The sequence below is a fragment of the Eriocheir sinensis genome, chromosome 31 (assembly GCF_024679095.1).
Source record: "Eriocheir sinensis breed Jianghai 21 chromosome 31, ASM2467909v1, whole genome shotgun sequence".
NCBI lineage: Eukaryota > Metazoa > Arthropoda > Malacostraca > Decapoda > Varunidae > Eriocheir > Eriocheir sinensis.
Genome location: NC_066539.1, coordinates 8,608,746 through 8,623,716, shown reverse-complemented (window position 1 = coordinate 8,623,716; position 14,971 = coordinate 8,608,746). Strand labels below are relative to the sequence as shown.

Sequence of the window (14,971 nt, the reverse complement as noted above, 5' to 3'; positions counted from 1 at the left end):
TATCTGTACATTGTTGTATAAATCTCTCTCTCTCTCTCTCTCTCTCTCTCTCTCTCTCTCTCTCCACTTAATCATCTATCTTTGTGTGTGTGTGTGTGTGTGTGTGTGGCGGCCATGTGGTGTTTATCAAGGTGCGTCCTGGCGTCACGTACCTGTGTTTATCTCATGCGCAGGTGTGTGTGTGTGTGTGTGTCTGTGTGTGTATGTGTGTGTGTGTTTGTGTTTGTGTGTGTAGTTATCGTTTGCTTATATATTTGTTTATTTTCTTGCTGATAATTTTTTTTCGTTGTTTATCCTCCCTCCTTGAGCATGAATGGAGGAGGAGGAAGAGGAGGAGAAGAAGAAGAAAAAGAAGAAGAAGAAGAGTGAAGGATTATCAGTATTATGTTTCTTCTTTTTGTTCCTCTTCTTTTTCTGCTTCCTATACTTCGTCTTCTGCTACTTCTTCTTCTTCTTTTTCTTCTTCTTCTTCTTTTTCTTCTTCTTCTTCTACTTCTACTTCATTTTCTTTTACTTCCTCTTTTTCTTCTTCTACTTCTACTTCATTTTCTCTTACTTCTTCTTATTATTATTATTATTATTATTATTATTATCATTATCATCATCACCGTCATCATTATCCTTATCGTTACTGCTGCTATTATTATCATTACTATTTCACATGTAACAAGCATTTATACAATTACTTTTTTCATGGTATTATTCTGTCACATTTTTTTACGGGAAACAAAACAGAGGAACAGAACAATTGACTTCCTGTTGGTGAGAGAATGTGGAGATGCCTCCCCTGTCATAATTTCCCTCCCCTCCCTCCCTCCCTCCTTTTATCCTTCCCCTCTCTCCCTCCCTCCTTCCCTCCTTTTATCCTTCCCCTCTCTCCTTCCCTCCTTTCTCCCTTTCCCCCATCTCTTACATTCCTTTTTCCTCTCTCTCTTTCCCTCTTTCATTCTCTGCATCATCTTTCCTCTTACTCTTTATTTATCTCTTACACTCCTCTTTCCTCCTTCCATCCTTCCTCCCTCTCTACCATCTCTTACATTCTTCTTTCCTTCTCTCTCTCTTTCTCTTATTCTCTCCTTCTACCTCTCCATTTCCTTGTCTTACTCTTCCTTTTTTCCTCTCTTACACTCCTTTTTCCCTCCCTCTCTCTCCTTCCTTCCCTCCCTCTCCTTCCCTCCTTCCTCCCTTTCCCCTGTCTCTTACCTTCCTCTTTCCCTCTCCTGCGCAGTCATTTCTTCCTTCTATCTCTCCATCCCCTTCTATCCTCCTTCCCTTTCTTTCATCTTTTACATTGCTCTTTCCTCCCTCCCTCCTTCCGTTTTTCCCTCTCTGCCATCTCCTACATTACTCTTTTCCTCCTTCCCTCTTTCTCTCTCTAGCATTCCTTCCATCTATTTCTCCATCTTCTCTCCTCCTCCTCCTTTTCCTTTTTTCATCTCTTACTTTCCTCTTTGTTTCCCTCCCTCCCTCCCTCTCTCCTTCCCTCCTCCTTCCCTCTCTACCATCTCTTACATTCCTCTTTCACTCCTTCCTTCTCTCAATCATTTCCTTCTTCAGTCTCCATCTCCTCCTCTTTTCTAACTTTTTTTTTTCATCTTTTACATTTCTCTTTCCCTTTTTCTTTGTCATTCCCTTCTCCTATCTCTCCAATTTCTTCTTTCCTCTTACCCTTCCTTTTTTTCTCTCATTCATTCTCTACCTTCCATACATTTCTTCTTTATTCCATATTAATCCTTCTTTCCCTCCCTCCTTCCTCGTTATCCTTTCCTCAGTTCTTCCTTCCATCTCTATCTCTTTGTGTCGTTTCCCTTCATTTCGTTGACTTGCCTAATTTTCCTTTCCTTTTCTTTTTTTTACTTTATCTTCCTTCCTTTCTTCCTTACTTCAACTTTCTTTATTTTACTTTTCTTCCCTTTCCTTCGTGCCTTCCTCTCTTCCTTCCTTCATTACCTTCTCTCTCTCTCTCTCTCTCTCTCTCTCTCTCTCTCTCTCTCTCTCTCTCTCTCTCTCTCTCTCTCTCTCTCTCTCTCTCTCTCTCTCTCTCTCTCTCTCTCTCTCTCTCTCTCTCTCTCTCTCTCTCTCTCTCTTTTAAACTGAAATAAGTGGGCAGTTAACAGAAGTATTTAGAAAGTTACTAGACACAGGGGTGGTGCCTGTTTCATGGAGGCAGGCACACGTTATTCCAGTATTTAAGAATGAAGACAAATCTTCCATGGAGCACTATAGGCCGATTAGTTTGACGTCAGTTAAAGGTAAAATGATTGAGTCAATAATAGCTGATAGTATTAGGGACCAGTGACATAGGTAAATTTGCAGATGACACCAAAATAGGACGCACTATTAGGACAGGGGAGGATGCTAGAGCACTGCAGGAGGATCTCAACAAACTGTTAGCTTGGTCAGAGAAATGGCAGATGAATTTTAACATCACCAAGTGTAGCGTACTTAGTGTAGGAACACTCAACCCATTACACGGGTATAGTTTAGACTCCACAGCGATAGGCAGGTCTGAGTGTAAAAGGGATTTGGGAGTGTTAGTGAACTCTGACCTAAAACTAAGGAAGCAATGTATTAGTGCGAGGAATAGGGCTAACAGGGTATTAGGCTTTATTAACAGGACGGTAACCAACAGGAGTGCAGAGGTCATCCTCAGACTCTTTTTAGCGTTAGTTAGGCCACACTTAGATTATGCTGTCCAGTTTTGGTGCCCACACTACAGAATGGACATCAACTTGCTAGAATTAGTTCAGAGGAGGATGACCAAGATGATTCAGGGGCCGAGGAACCTCCCATATCAAAATAGGCTGAAACATCTAAACTTACATTCACTAGGAAGACGAAGAGTGCGGGGAGATCTGATAGAAGTATTCAAATGGGTCAAGGGTTACAACAAAGGCGATATAAGTAAAGTACTGAGAATTAGCCAGCAGGATAGAACTCGCAGTAATGGATTTAAAATAGAAAAGTATAGGTTTAGGAGAGATATAGGCAAGCATTGGTTTAGTAATAGGGTGGTGGGGGAATGGAATAGACTCAGCAATCACATAGTTAGTGCAGGAACGATAGCTTGTTTTAAAGAGTAGACTGGATAGCTACATGGACGAGGACAACAGGTGGCAGTGAGGTGTGGGTGCAGTAAGGTGGCAGGGTACTGGTGCGTGCATAGTACCGCCGGTATAACGAGGATCAAGCCTCTACCTGTAACCCCTGAAACTACACCTCACCCATCGTGAGTAGTGGGGGGGATTCTGGAGCTGCTCTGTGTAGGCCACCCGGCCTCTTGCAGTTTCCCTATGTTCTTATGTTCTTATCACCAGAGTTCGGACACAAAAAAAAACTTTGCCTTACGATTAGTTCTTCAATTGCTCTTGGTGCCTTGGAAACGAAGATTCAGAGAGAAAGAGTAAGGACCTTAATGTCACTACCTTTACGGAACATAAATTAGCACCACAGTTTATGTACAGGGAACCCCAATCAACCCCAATAAATCAATCAACCTTGTCACATGTCTGCCATACGTTCCTGGGGCCGTGTGAACAGGTAGAGTGACTGAAGAAACAGATAGAAAGTGACTGAAGACTTCTTGATGACTGCCTACACATCAAGTGTCGCCACAGTTTATGTACTAAGAACCCAAATTAACCCCAATCAATCAGTCAACCTTGTTACATGTCTGCCACCCACTCTTGGGGACGTGAGATCGGGTAGAGGGCGACTGAAGACCTCTTAATGACTTACTGCAGTGCCTTTCCTTAACATCAGATATCCCGACAGTTCAGAGACAAATAAACTCAGCTCCTGGGCCCGCTGGAACAGGCAGTGTGACTAATGGAACGTGATATGAAGACCTCTTGATGACTGCCCTCACTGTCTTACCTGAACATCAAATATCATCTCCGTGTACGCACAAAGGAACTCGAGCCTGGCATTAATTTATCATCCGCTGATTGTGCCGTGAAGGGAAGTGGGGAGGGAATGAATAAAGGCCTTGATGTAACTGTCTTCAATAAACCTAAAGTCCTGCCACATTATAAGGACAAAGAACTCAGCCAGACAGGGGTAGATGGGATGATAACTTCCTAATATAACTGTCTTTAGTGAACTTCAGTGCACAAAGAACTCCGCCTTGTCATTACTTCTTTTTTTATTGAACCTCAAATATCATCACAGAATAAGAACAAAGACCTCGTCCAGACAGGAGGGTATGGTGTGAGAAATTCTTGCCATAACTGTCTTTCCACCTTGTCTTTACTTCATCTTAACTAACCCTCAAGTATTTGCACAGTTTATGCACAAAGAACTCCTCATCATCATTACTCCATCACGGGCGTCGAGTGTTTGAAGTGATGGTGTCCGCGCGCCGGGCCGCCTCGGGGTCGGGGCCGCGGGGCTGGTCAGCGCCGGTCCGTTATGGCCCCTCCGGTCTCATCACTGTGAGGCGCCGGGCGGTAATAGCGGCCATAACGCCATAACACCTCGCAGTCACATCTAAACACCGCCATTCATTAGTAAAACTGCACACCGCCGCCCGCTGCCGCCAACGTGTACACAGGCAGGTGCATACACAGGTGTCGCGGTGGTGCAGATGATGGTGGTGGTGGTGGTGGTGGTTGTGTGGGGAGTGGTAGAAAGAGTTACACAACCCTACCAAAGGATTACACGTTTCTTCACTGTCACTCGTATTCGTACAAGTTAGAGCCATGTGTGCGTACCAATACCCCGACCCCTGACATATATCCGATCATCAACCTTGCCCTTACCACAGTCGAAGAATACACACAGTCGCCCCACTTTTGTTTCCCATTTCGAAGCGGTTTACGCATGACGTCACACACACGGTTCCGCTGCAAGCAAGGATTCTACCTCTATTTGGGCTCATATATCCTTCCGCTAACTTTAATTTGCGTTCTAGATATCACGCATGACAATAAAGGAAGGGCAAGTAATATGATGCAGGGTTTTAATTTTTATTCCAGCTCACAGATAGTTATTTTCACCATCATCACCAACAAAACACACACACACACACACACCACACCACACCACACCACACCACACACACACGTTAGGTAAAGCATTCCACTCATCCGAGATACACGTGAGAATGGATACACATGTGACGGAAATACCAAAGCAAACCAGATATCAGTGTTGTTGTTGTTATCATCGTTGTTATCTCCTTTCTCGTCTAATCAAGCAACCCGCCAGGCATCCAACTAACCAACCAGTCCACCAACCCAACCATTTCCTCTCCTAAATCACGGGTGCTTCCGCTGGTAGTTTGTTATTAGTGATGTTATTTCCGTCATCGTCGAGTCAAACAATCCTCCAGGCACCCAACTAACCAACCAGTCCACAAATTCAACCATTTCCCCTCCTAAATCACAGGTGCTCCCGCTGGTAGTTTGTTATTAGTGATGTTATTTCCGTCATCGTCAAGTCAAACAATCCTCCAGGCACCCAACTAACCAACCAGTCTACCAACCCAACCATTTTCTCTCTCCTAAATCACGGGTGCTCCTGCTGGTAGTTTGTTATTAGTGATGTTATTTCCGTCATCGTCGAGTCAAACAATCCTCCAGGCATCCAACTAACCAACCAGTCCACAAATTCAACCATATCCCCTCCTAAATCACAGGTGCTCCCGCTGGTAGTTTGTTATTAGTGATGTTATTTCCGTCATCGTCAAGTCAAACAATCCTCCAGGCACCCAACTAACCAACCAGTCCACCAATTCAACCATTTCCCCTCTCCTAAATCACGATTGCTCCTGCCGGTACAGTTTATCTTTTCGGAGATGACTTTGTTTCCCGGCCTTGATATATCACTTCATTTGCTCCCCGCCGTGATAGCGAGGCAGCGCGGAGATAACGGCGAGCAGCGGTGGCCTCCTTGCTATCAGTAATGCCGCGGCGATAACAAGAGCGGGGGAGACGTAAGGAAGAGGGAAAGACGCAAGAGAGATAAAGAGGAACGATAAAAAGAACATTCTCGAGGGGGGAGGGGAGGGTTTTTTTTTTTAGTGTGTGTGTGTGTGTGTGTGTGTGTGTGTGTGTGTGTGTGAGTGTTAAAAAAAAAGTTGTTTAGGGAATTGATTGGTTTGGTCCGTGCTTGGAATATAATTAGTTACTCGTGTTGAATTGATGAGGGAAGGAAGGAGGGAAGGAAGGAAGGAAGGAAAAAAAGGGAGGGAGGGAGGGAGGGAAAGTATTATGATGCAGTTGTTTTTTCCCAAATTTACAAACACCACCACTACCACCACCGTCAACAACAACAACTGAAACACCAACAACAACAACACAAACAACAGCAACAATACAAACACAGGAATCAGCACCACCAGCACCTCGCGAAACACAGTGACAAACAAACATATGGTCAGAAATAACCACCACCACCACCACCGCCACCACCGCCACAGCATCGCCGCGCGGGTCCCACAGGAAGTCAACCAATTTCCTGGTGGGGGTGCGCGGCAAAGTTTGATCATTACGGAGGTGTTGGCTGCAGGTAATTAAAAAAAGGTATTTGCATGATAATGAACTGGGTGTTGGAGGGAGTGGAAGGTTACGACTAATTACTGCAGCTGGAAGTGGAAGGGCTTTTTTTTTTTACGCTTTTTTTTTGCACTTTTTTGGGGGCAAACGTTTAACTCATTTGCGTTTTTCTCACCTGATGCTCTTCTTCCCTCCTCTCCTTGCTTGCGGCGGAGGGGGGAGGGGAGGTGGTTTTTTTTTAGTGTGTGTGTGTGTGTGTGTGTGTGTGTGTGTGTGTGTGTGTGTGTGTGTTAGTGTGTTCGTGCGATGGGTTCTTTTTATATTGGGAAAACGAAATAATTTGAGTCGCTCGCTCTTCATTGAACACCTCTAAGCTTCGTTCCGACTTAGAGAGAGAGAGAGAGAGAGAGAGAGAGAGAGAGAGAGAGAGAGCAGTGTGTGTGTGTGTGTGTGTGTGTGTGTGTGTGTGTGTGTGTGTTTATGTTTGTGTGCGTGTGTTGTCTCCCTCCCGGCGCCGTAATCCTTGCCGTTCATGCCTCGCGGGACGCCTTGGCCGCCGCTATAATCCTGGTCACGTGGGGCGCCCCTGCCGGCCCGGCGTGATCCCTTGGCCGTGGCCCCGCATGAGGACGCGCGGCTAAGGTGTTACGGGGCGGCCTCTTGATCAGCGGCCCGGTAGCAGAGGCGATGCACGGACGCGTCGAGCACGGCTGTTTACATGTTTACTGGGCCGGCTGGTGCAACAGAGACCTCCTTTCCCCTCCCCTTCCCCCTGCGTGCGTCCCTTCCTCCCCTCTGCTGGTTCAAGGCCCAACGAGGGTGCTTCACGAGGACAATAGGCCGTTGCGGGTGTTGCAACGTCTTGGTCCCCGCCGTCTGTGACCTTCCTTGGCTTGGGTGAGGAAGGCTGAGGGGGCAACGCTCGTGCCGGCCCCTGATCCATAGAGAGGCACCCTCCTCTTCACCCCCCCCCCCTGTCCTGTGGAGGGTGATGACGTCGCAACAGAATATGAGACGCGAAATGTCGCTTGTCTCGTGTTCCCAAAATGACGCGAGTTTGTTTAATGCTCTCATCATTACTGCAACGCCGCCACTCAGCCCTCGGCAGTCAACACGTTGAGAGCAGCGGCCGGAGCTTCATCAAATTGCAAGGTAAATTTACACGCCAATCCTCAGCCTCGCGTCATTACTGCCAGTTTTGTCGTCCGGAGCAGAGGGCCGCGGGGTGTTGACGGCGCCTCCTGCACGACCTCCGCTGCACGCCAAGTCATCTGCACGCCAGCACCAGCAGCGACACCCTACCGCCTCACTCTCCCCTCTTCCCTCCCCACCCATTCCCCACCTTGCAAAATACCACGTTCGCCTCTTCTTCCCCCTCCACCTGCCATCCCCCATACCCCCTCTTCCTTCCCCCTCACTTCATTTTTTTAATCAAGAGTATAACAAGAAGAGGAAGTGGGTTAATAAGAAAGGGACAGTTCTGGGAAGAGGAAAGACGGTAGGAGTGTGCAATTGTATGGTGTGGGTTGATAATCCGTCCTCCACCACACCCCTTTCCCCCGCCCCTTCCTGTAATCACGGGCATCACTGTTTCCTCCATATCGTGTGTCATTACCGCGCTTCCCAGGTCGATGCTCTTCACCGCATTGTCCCCGTCGCTTTGTCTTGTGTCGCCTCGGGTCCTCATGTGCTGCCGCTGCGTCCACGTGTGTTTATTTGTCCGCGTGTGTGCAATGCTCTGTTTATCCTCCTGGTGTGTGTGTGATTGTTATATTTAGCATCTGTTTTGTCTTGTCTTTGATTACTGCTCCTTCCCGCCTGTTTTACGTCGCCATATGATTACTGCTCCTTCCCGCCTGTCTTCCGTCCCAGGAGTCCTCGCGGCGATGTCTTGTGTCAGTACTAAATGTTTTACACGCCCTAACGTCTGCTCGGTGTCTGTAACAATGGCGTGCGTCCAGCGAGCGAGGGCGAGGGTGAGACTTCCTGGGGTTGGCGGCGCGGACACACGACGTCGAAGGGAATTACACCCGATCTTAAGGGCTTTGCAGCGCCACCTGAGGCCTCTTTTTACTGGGTGTCTATTTTTCCGCCCTTGTTACGCGGGGCAGACCTCTCCCGCCCCTCCACAGCTACGCCCCCGCTGCCGACATAGTAATTATAGCAAGTTTAATTGGAAAAGCATTAAAGGCTCAGCCGCGTGAGGATTAGTTAGTCAAGTAGGTGTATAGCATTGCACTAATAAGACTTAATATACGGGAATGCTGCGTAATAAGTGTAGAGTCTTTCAAATAGGAAGTATAAAAACACCTTTCCTTCCAAAATTGACCTCTCTTTTGGCCACCGTTCTCTACATTACAGGAGCAGCGCATAATGGGCTTTGTGTGTGTGTATGTGTGTATGTTTGTGTGTGTGTGTGTGTGTGTGTGTGTGTGTGTGTTTTCCCCTTGAACTGCTTCCTTTACTGTAAAAAAAAAAAAAAAGGCGAGATGCTCCTGTGCCGGCGTGCGTGCGGGTGGTCACTGCAAGGAGGGGCCCGTGCTGCCTCGCGTCGTGTAGTCGTCGTGGTGAGCCCAGCGGAGGTGAAGCGGAGCGGAGGAGCGGCAGACTAACGATCAGATATTAAAGTCATTATTCAGCCTCGGCGCCTGACACGTGACACCGCCGGGCCAATCACTGACACCAGCAGGAGTCCTTCGGCACGTTATTGGCAATCAGGCTCCCCGAGGGCCTGCTCTCTGCTCTGATCTGCCTCCTGGGCGCCGCGACAGACAGTGACGACGCCGCGCTACGCCTCAGAGCTGGCTGTCTGGTCCCTGTCGTCCCCTCCCTCCTCCCCTCCCTCCTTTCTTCTCTCCTTCCCTCTCCCATCTCCCTCCTCCCCTCCCTCCTTACCTCCTCCTCTCCTTCTCTTCCCTACCTCTTCTGTCTCCTTTCTTCCTCGTCCTCTCGCCCCTCCCTCGTTCCCTCTCGCGCTTTCCCCTCCCATCTTCCCTCCTCTCCCTTTCCCCCTCCCTCCTTCCCTCCCTCCTCTCCCTCTTTCCCCTCCTTTCTTACCTCCTCTCCCCTCCCTTTTTCCTCCCTCTCTTCCCTCCTTCCCGTCCTCTCCCTTCCTCCCTTCTAAGACAAACTCGCTGGGGGTTTTGAGGTTCATATCCAAGGTTCACGAGGTACACCTGTTGGAGCCTTCCCATCGTGCCTTCCTGACTGAGATTGTTCATCCCTCTCTCGCTCTTCCAAGACCCACCCGCCGGAGGTTTTTAAGTCCTTCAATATCCAAGAGTCTTGCGGTACACCAGCCAGCTCTTCCTTCCCCCTAAACCCTTCTAACTACGTATAAGAGTGTGTGTGCGTGTGTACTTCCTCCTTTCCCTCTCTCCCTTCCTTCCCTTTAAATCCTTCTAGCTAGTAAGTATAAGAGTGTATGTACTTTCTTCCTCCCCTTTTCCCTCCTTCCCTGTCTCCCTTAAACCCTTCCAGCTAAGTGTAAGAGTGTAGTTTCTTCCTCCTCAGTTTCTCCTTCTCTCTCTCCCTTCCGTCCCTCTTGCAAGACTGGCCTAAGGTTCTGAGGCTCGCATAGAAGGTTCGTGAGTTGTACCAGGTCTCTGCCTCCCTTCACCGACCTCCCTATTGCTGAGCGTATAAGGAGTGTGTTGCTACCGTATCTCTCCTATGAGGGTGTACAAGTTTCCTGGAACGGCTGATAGTTGAGTGATTTGCGGGCTTTTTTATTCATTTATTTTTGCCCTTGCGCTGCTTCCTTTACTGTGAACTACGCTACACTATGTTATTTTTTCCTCCTTGGTTTGGTTTGATCGCGTGAATGGATATGCTACCCTGTGTTATTGAGCCTGGGTTAGTTTGTTAGTTTGAAAGGCTAGGCTACACTGTTATCTTGTTCATCTTGGCTTGGTTTGTTCCCGTAAATGGTTAGGCTACACTGTATTTTGCTCTGAGAAGGTGTAGGTGTTTGCTTGCACATATTACCCTGTTGCCTTATATTCTTTGTGCTACATTTTGGTTTTCTGTGTAGCTCCCCCGCTGCCTCACCTCTCTCTCTCTCTCTCTCTCTTTCACCTTCATCACCACCACAACCGCCAGTCACCGCCATCCACACCTCCACCACCGCCATCATTCCCCCGCTGCCTTACCTCTCTCTTCCACCCTTCTTTCACCACCACAACTAGTCAAACCACCGCCATAATTACCGCTGCCATCATCATCACCATCATCTTCACCACCATTGTCATCACCGGCCTATCGCGTTGACTGGTGTATTTGTGCGTCATTTTCTTATTGTGTGTCGTTCCTTCTTCGTCTTCGCTGCCCTTCTTCCCTCTCATCACCATCATCATCATCACCATCATCATCATCACCATCATCATCATCATCACCATCATCACCATCATCATCATTATCACCGTCATCATCATCATCATCACCATCATCATCACCATCATCATCATCACCACCATCATCATCATCACCATCATCACCAACCACCATTATTATCTGTTGTTCTACCATTCGTCCACTATCATTTAATCCACCTTCCACCACCACACCACCACCGTTACTATCACCATCACCACCATTACTGCCACCATCAACACCACCATCATCACCTCCATCACTATAGGACTGTTGTGAAGGACTGATGGTGGTGATGGTGGTGGTGATGGTGTATGCAGGAAAGTGTTTGTTTGTGTGTTTGTTTCACCCCCAGCACCACTCCTTTTCATCACCACAAACAACAACAACAACAACATCACCACCATTTTTCATTACCACAACCACCACACACCAACACTACCATCACCACCAGTACCACCAATACTACCATCACCTCCACCACTACCCACTACCACCACTCCTCACTCCCACCACCAGCAACTCTACCACCACCACCACCACCAATGCCACCACTAACACCAGTCCTCACCACCACAGCTACCAGTCTTCACCACCAACCACCACCAGCGTCATGAAGTGCTGTTAATTTGACACTCTCCCTCCCCGATAGGTGAGTCGCGCGAGATAGCGGTGATGAAGCGCCTTGTTATCTTCCCTTCTCGGCCGGGGAGGAGAGAGAAAGAGGCCCTGATAGCTAGTCTTTCCGCGGCAGCCCTTCTGGAAATACCCTGCTCCTCAACTTCCTTCTCCCCCTCCACCTCCTCCTCGTCGTCGTCCTTCTCCTCCTCCTTTGATGGGCCCACTGGCAAAGTGTCAAAATTTGCTGATAACACAAAAACTGCTAGTAAAGTAACTGCGACACTCGACGAAGAAGCTTCACAATCAGATCTAGATCGACCTGCACGTTGGGCCAATCAATGGCAAATGAAATTTAACGTTGACAAATGTAAAGTGTTGCACATCGGAAAAAATAACAATCGCGTTCGGAACGTAATGAATGGCCCACAACTTTCTGCAGTAGGTAAAGAAAAGGATCTTGGAATCACTATATCAAGCGATTTAAAGCCCGGTCAGCATTGTTCAGAGGTAGTTAAAACTGCAAACAAATTGGTTGGCTTCATCGGACGAGTCTTTGATAATAAATCGGAAAAGGTAATATTAAAACTGTATAATTCGTTGGTTCGACCCCGTCTAGAGTACTGTGTACAGTTTTGGTCTCCCTATTACAGAAAAGACAGAAGTTGGAACGGGTTCAACGAAGAGTAACAAAGATGATTCCTAGGTTGAGAAATTTATCATATGAGCAAAGGCTTAAAGAAGTAAATTTATTCAGCCTATCAAAACGAAGAATGCGAGGCGATCTAATAGAAGTGTTTAAGATGTTTAAAGGATTCAGTGATATTAATGCGGAAGATTACTTTACAATTGATCGATCAAATAGAACAAGAAGAAATCACAATTTGAAGATAAGTGGTAAAAGATTCTCGTCGCACGAAGCTAAACACTTCTTCTTCAATTGAGTTGTTAATGTTTGGAACTCTCTACCCTGTGATGTCGTTGATAGTACAACAGTTACGGCCTTCAAGAATAGATTAGACAAGTATTTTGAATCCAACCAGCTATTAAGATATTACTCATTGTCGCAATAACGTTAAGTTCTTTCGAATACTGGTGTCCTTGTCCGCTTTTATCGCCAGTTAGTGGTAGCAGTAATGGTAGTTCTTTCCTCTTTCCTACATAATTTCCAAGCAATTTTTTCCATGCTGGATGGTTCTTTTTTCCTTTCCTGTCAGCTTTGGCTGGAGGGATGGGGGGGTGGGGAGGAGCCTTCGCCTTTGCTGTCCTTCATCTTCCACCTTTGATTAGATAGTTAGTGTAGCTTGTCACAAAGCAGCAGGTCTGCTGTTGTTTGTTCTTTCTTTGTGTTGCTTTGTGTTCCTTCTCCTCCTCGTCCTTCTTCATCCATTGCTGTTGTTCCTCCTCACCAGACCTCACCTTCATCTTTCCTGCAGCGTCTTCAAGGCAATCACGTGTGTATGAGGTTGAGGGGAGAGGTTGAATAGCCTTACCTAGACAATATTGAGGTTTCAAGACGCAGATTGAATGTTCTTTTTGTGCATGGATTTTCAAGGTTTGATGAAATCCGTGGCGTTAAAGAGCTGAGTTAGTGTTGATATAGTTTTTTTGTTGTTGTTAATATGATGAGATTTTTTTTCATGTGATGTTCTACCACGTGGTGTAGTATAGCATTTCGGACGCAGATTGAACGTTTTATTTGTGGATTTTGAAGGCTTGGTGGATTCTGGCGTTATGAATATACGAGTCAGTGCTAATATACTTTTTTCTTTTTTGTTGATTCAATGAGGCTGTCCACTACATGATTGAGTGTTTTGATATAGCTTTCACGACGCAGATTGAGTGTTTTATTTGTAGATTTTTAAGTTTTGGTGGAATTTGTGACGTTTTTACGCGTTATACCGGAATCAGCGCTAAGGTAGTTTTTCTTTTGTTTGGATGAGACTTAAATTTGCTGTCCTACCACGTGCAAGAGTGAATATTTCTTAATGGATTTTTATTATTATTTTTCTGTTGTTACTGGTTCGATGAGACTTTCTACCTCATGCCGCACTGTTTTATTATAGCTTTCAGAGGAGTAAAATAGAATAGTCTGAGGAATCGTCTTCATTAAAAAAAATTCCAGAGACTAAACAAGTTAACAAAAAAAATACAAAAAAAAATCAGCACCCATCATGAAATCTATTTGTGTACTCTATTAAATAGCCTACCAACAGGTGTGACAGGTGCAATTAAACAGGATGGTAATTAAGAGACATAATACGTGACTAACCTGTGCCTTGAAAATAGCTATAAATTCAGTGTTCTAAAGAGTTATTGCAAAAAGACAGCCGTGTACAAATATATCACCTTTTTTTATTTCATTTATTTATTTTATTATTTTGATTTATGTATATTTTTTTCCCTTGAGCTGCTTCCTTTACTGTAAAAAATATATATCGCAAAGTGTTCTAAAAGTTATTCTAGTAAGGCGGTCAGTAAACAAACAAATAACATAGTATATCCCATAGTATTCTAAAAGAGTTATTTCAGTAAGACCATCCTGAACAAACAAACAAACACTCATAGATCGCCTACTTCAAAAAGAGTAAGACAGAGAAGAAAATAACACACATCACACTAGGGTCAAAAAGAGTTATTCAAGTAAAAGTCTTAAACAAACAACGCTCGTATATATATCGCATAGAGGAAGCATACATTCACGTTAGGCCGAAGAGGATAAAAGGAGAAGGACGCAGCACGGAAGGTCTAAATCTCCAATAGCCGCCGTTTTGTGATATTATTGGCGGCGGCGGCGGGGGAAGAGGGATGGTCGCCTGCACACCCGTTGAAATGCATCACCTGGGGGGAGACGGACGGGCTGCGGGGAGGGAGGGAGGAAGAAGGTGCGGGGAGAAGAAGAGGAAAGGAGTGAGGGATGGAGGGGGTGCGGGAGAGGAAGAAGAGGGAGGGATGGATGGGTGCGGATAGAAAAAGAAAGGGAAGGAAGGAGGGATGGAGGAGGTGCGGGAGAGGAAGAAGAGGGAGGGACGATGGAAGGGGGTGCGGAGAGAGGAAGAAGAGGGAAGGAGGGATGGTGGGGGGGGCGGGAAAGGAGGAAGAGGGAGAAGAGGTAATGCGTTAAGGGTAGTAAGAGGAACGAGAGTAGGTGATGACGCGGAAGAAGAGGAGAGAAAAGGAAAAAGGGAGAACAGAAGAGAGGAAGAAGAGGAAAGGAAAGATGATACAAAAGAGGAGGAGGAAAAGGGATCATAAAAGGAGAAGAGGATGAGGAAGGAAAAGTAGACAGAAGAAAGGAAGAGGAGGAAAAGGAAAATGATAATAGAAAAGAAGGGAAAAGGGATGCATTAAGAAAGAGGAAAACGAGGCAGAGATGAGAGGAAAAAGAAAAAGGAGTGGGAGAGGAGGTAGAAAGGGTGAGGTACAGTTGAGAAGGGGAAAAAAAGAGAGGGAGACGAGAATAAAAAGGAGTTGGAGGTGATGGA

At 46.3% G+C, this 14,971-nt stretch overlaps 1 protein-coding gene across 2 annotated transcripts in view; it reads left to right on the top strand.

Annotated features, from left to right (window-relative positions):
- The first annotated feature begins 11,616 nt into the window (after positions 1-11,616).
- The window catches only part of LOC127005878 (acid sphingomyelinase-like phosphodiesterase 3b), a 41,904-nt gene continuing 38,549 nt past the window's right edge, over positions 11,617-14,971 (top strand). The window contains exon 1 of one of the 2 annotated variants that reach the window (XM_050875210.1): positions 11,617-11,927. The gene's annotated coding sequence lies outside the window, so the exon portion shown is untranslated. Of the gene's footprint in view, positions 11,928-12,920; positions 12,941-14,971 lie in introns of those variants that run through there. The other variant, XM_050875209.1, reaches the window with a different exon arrangement.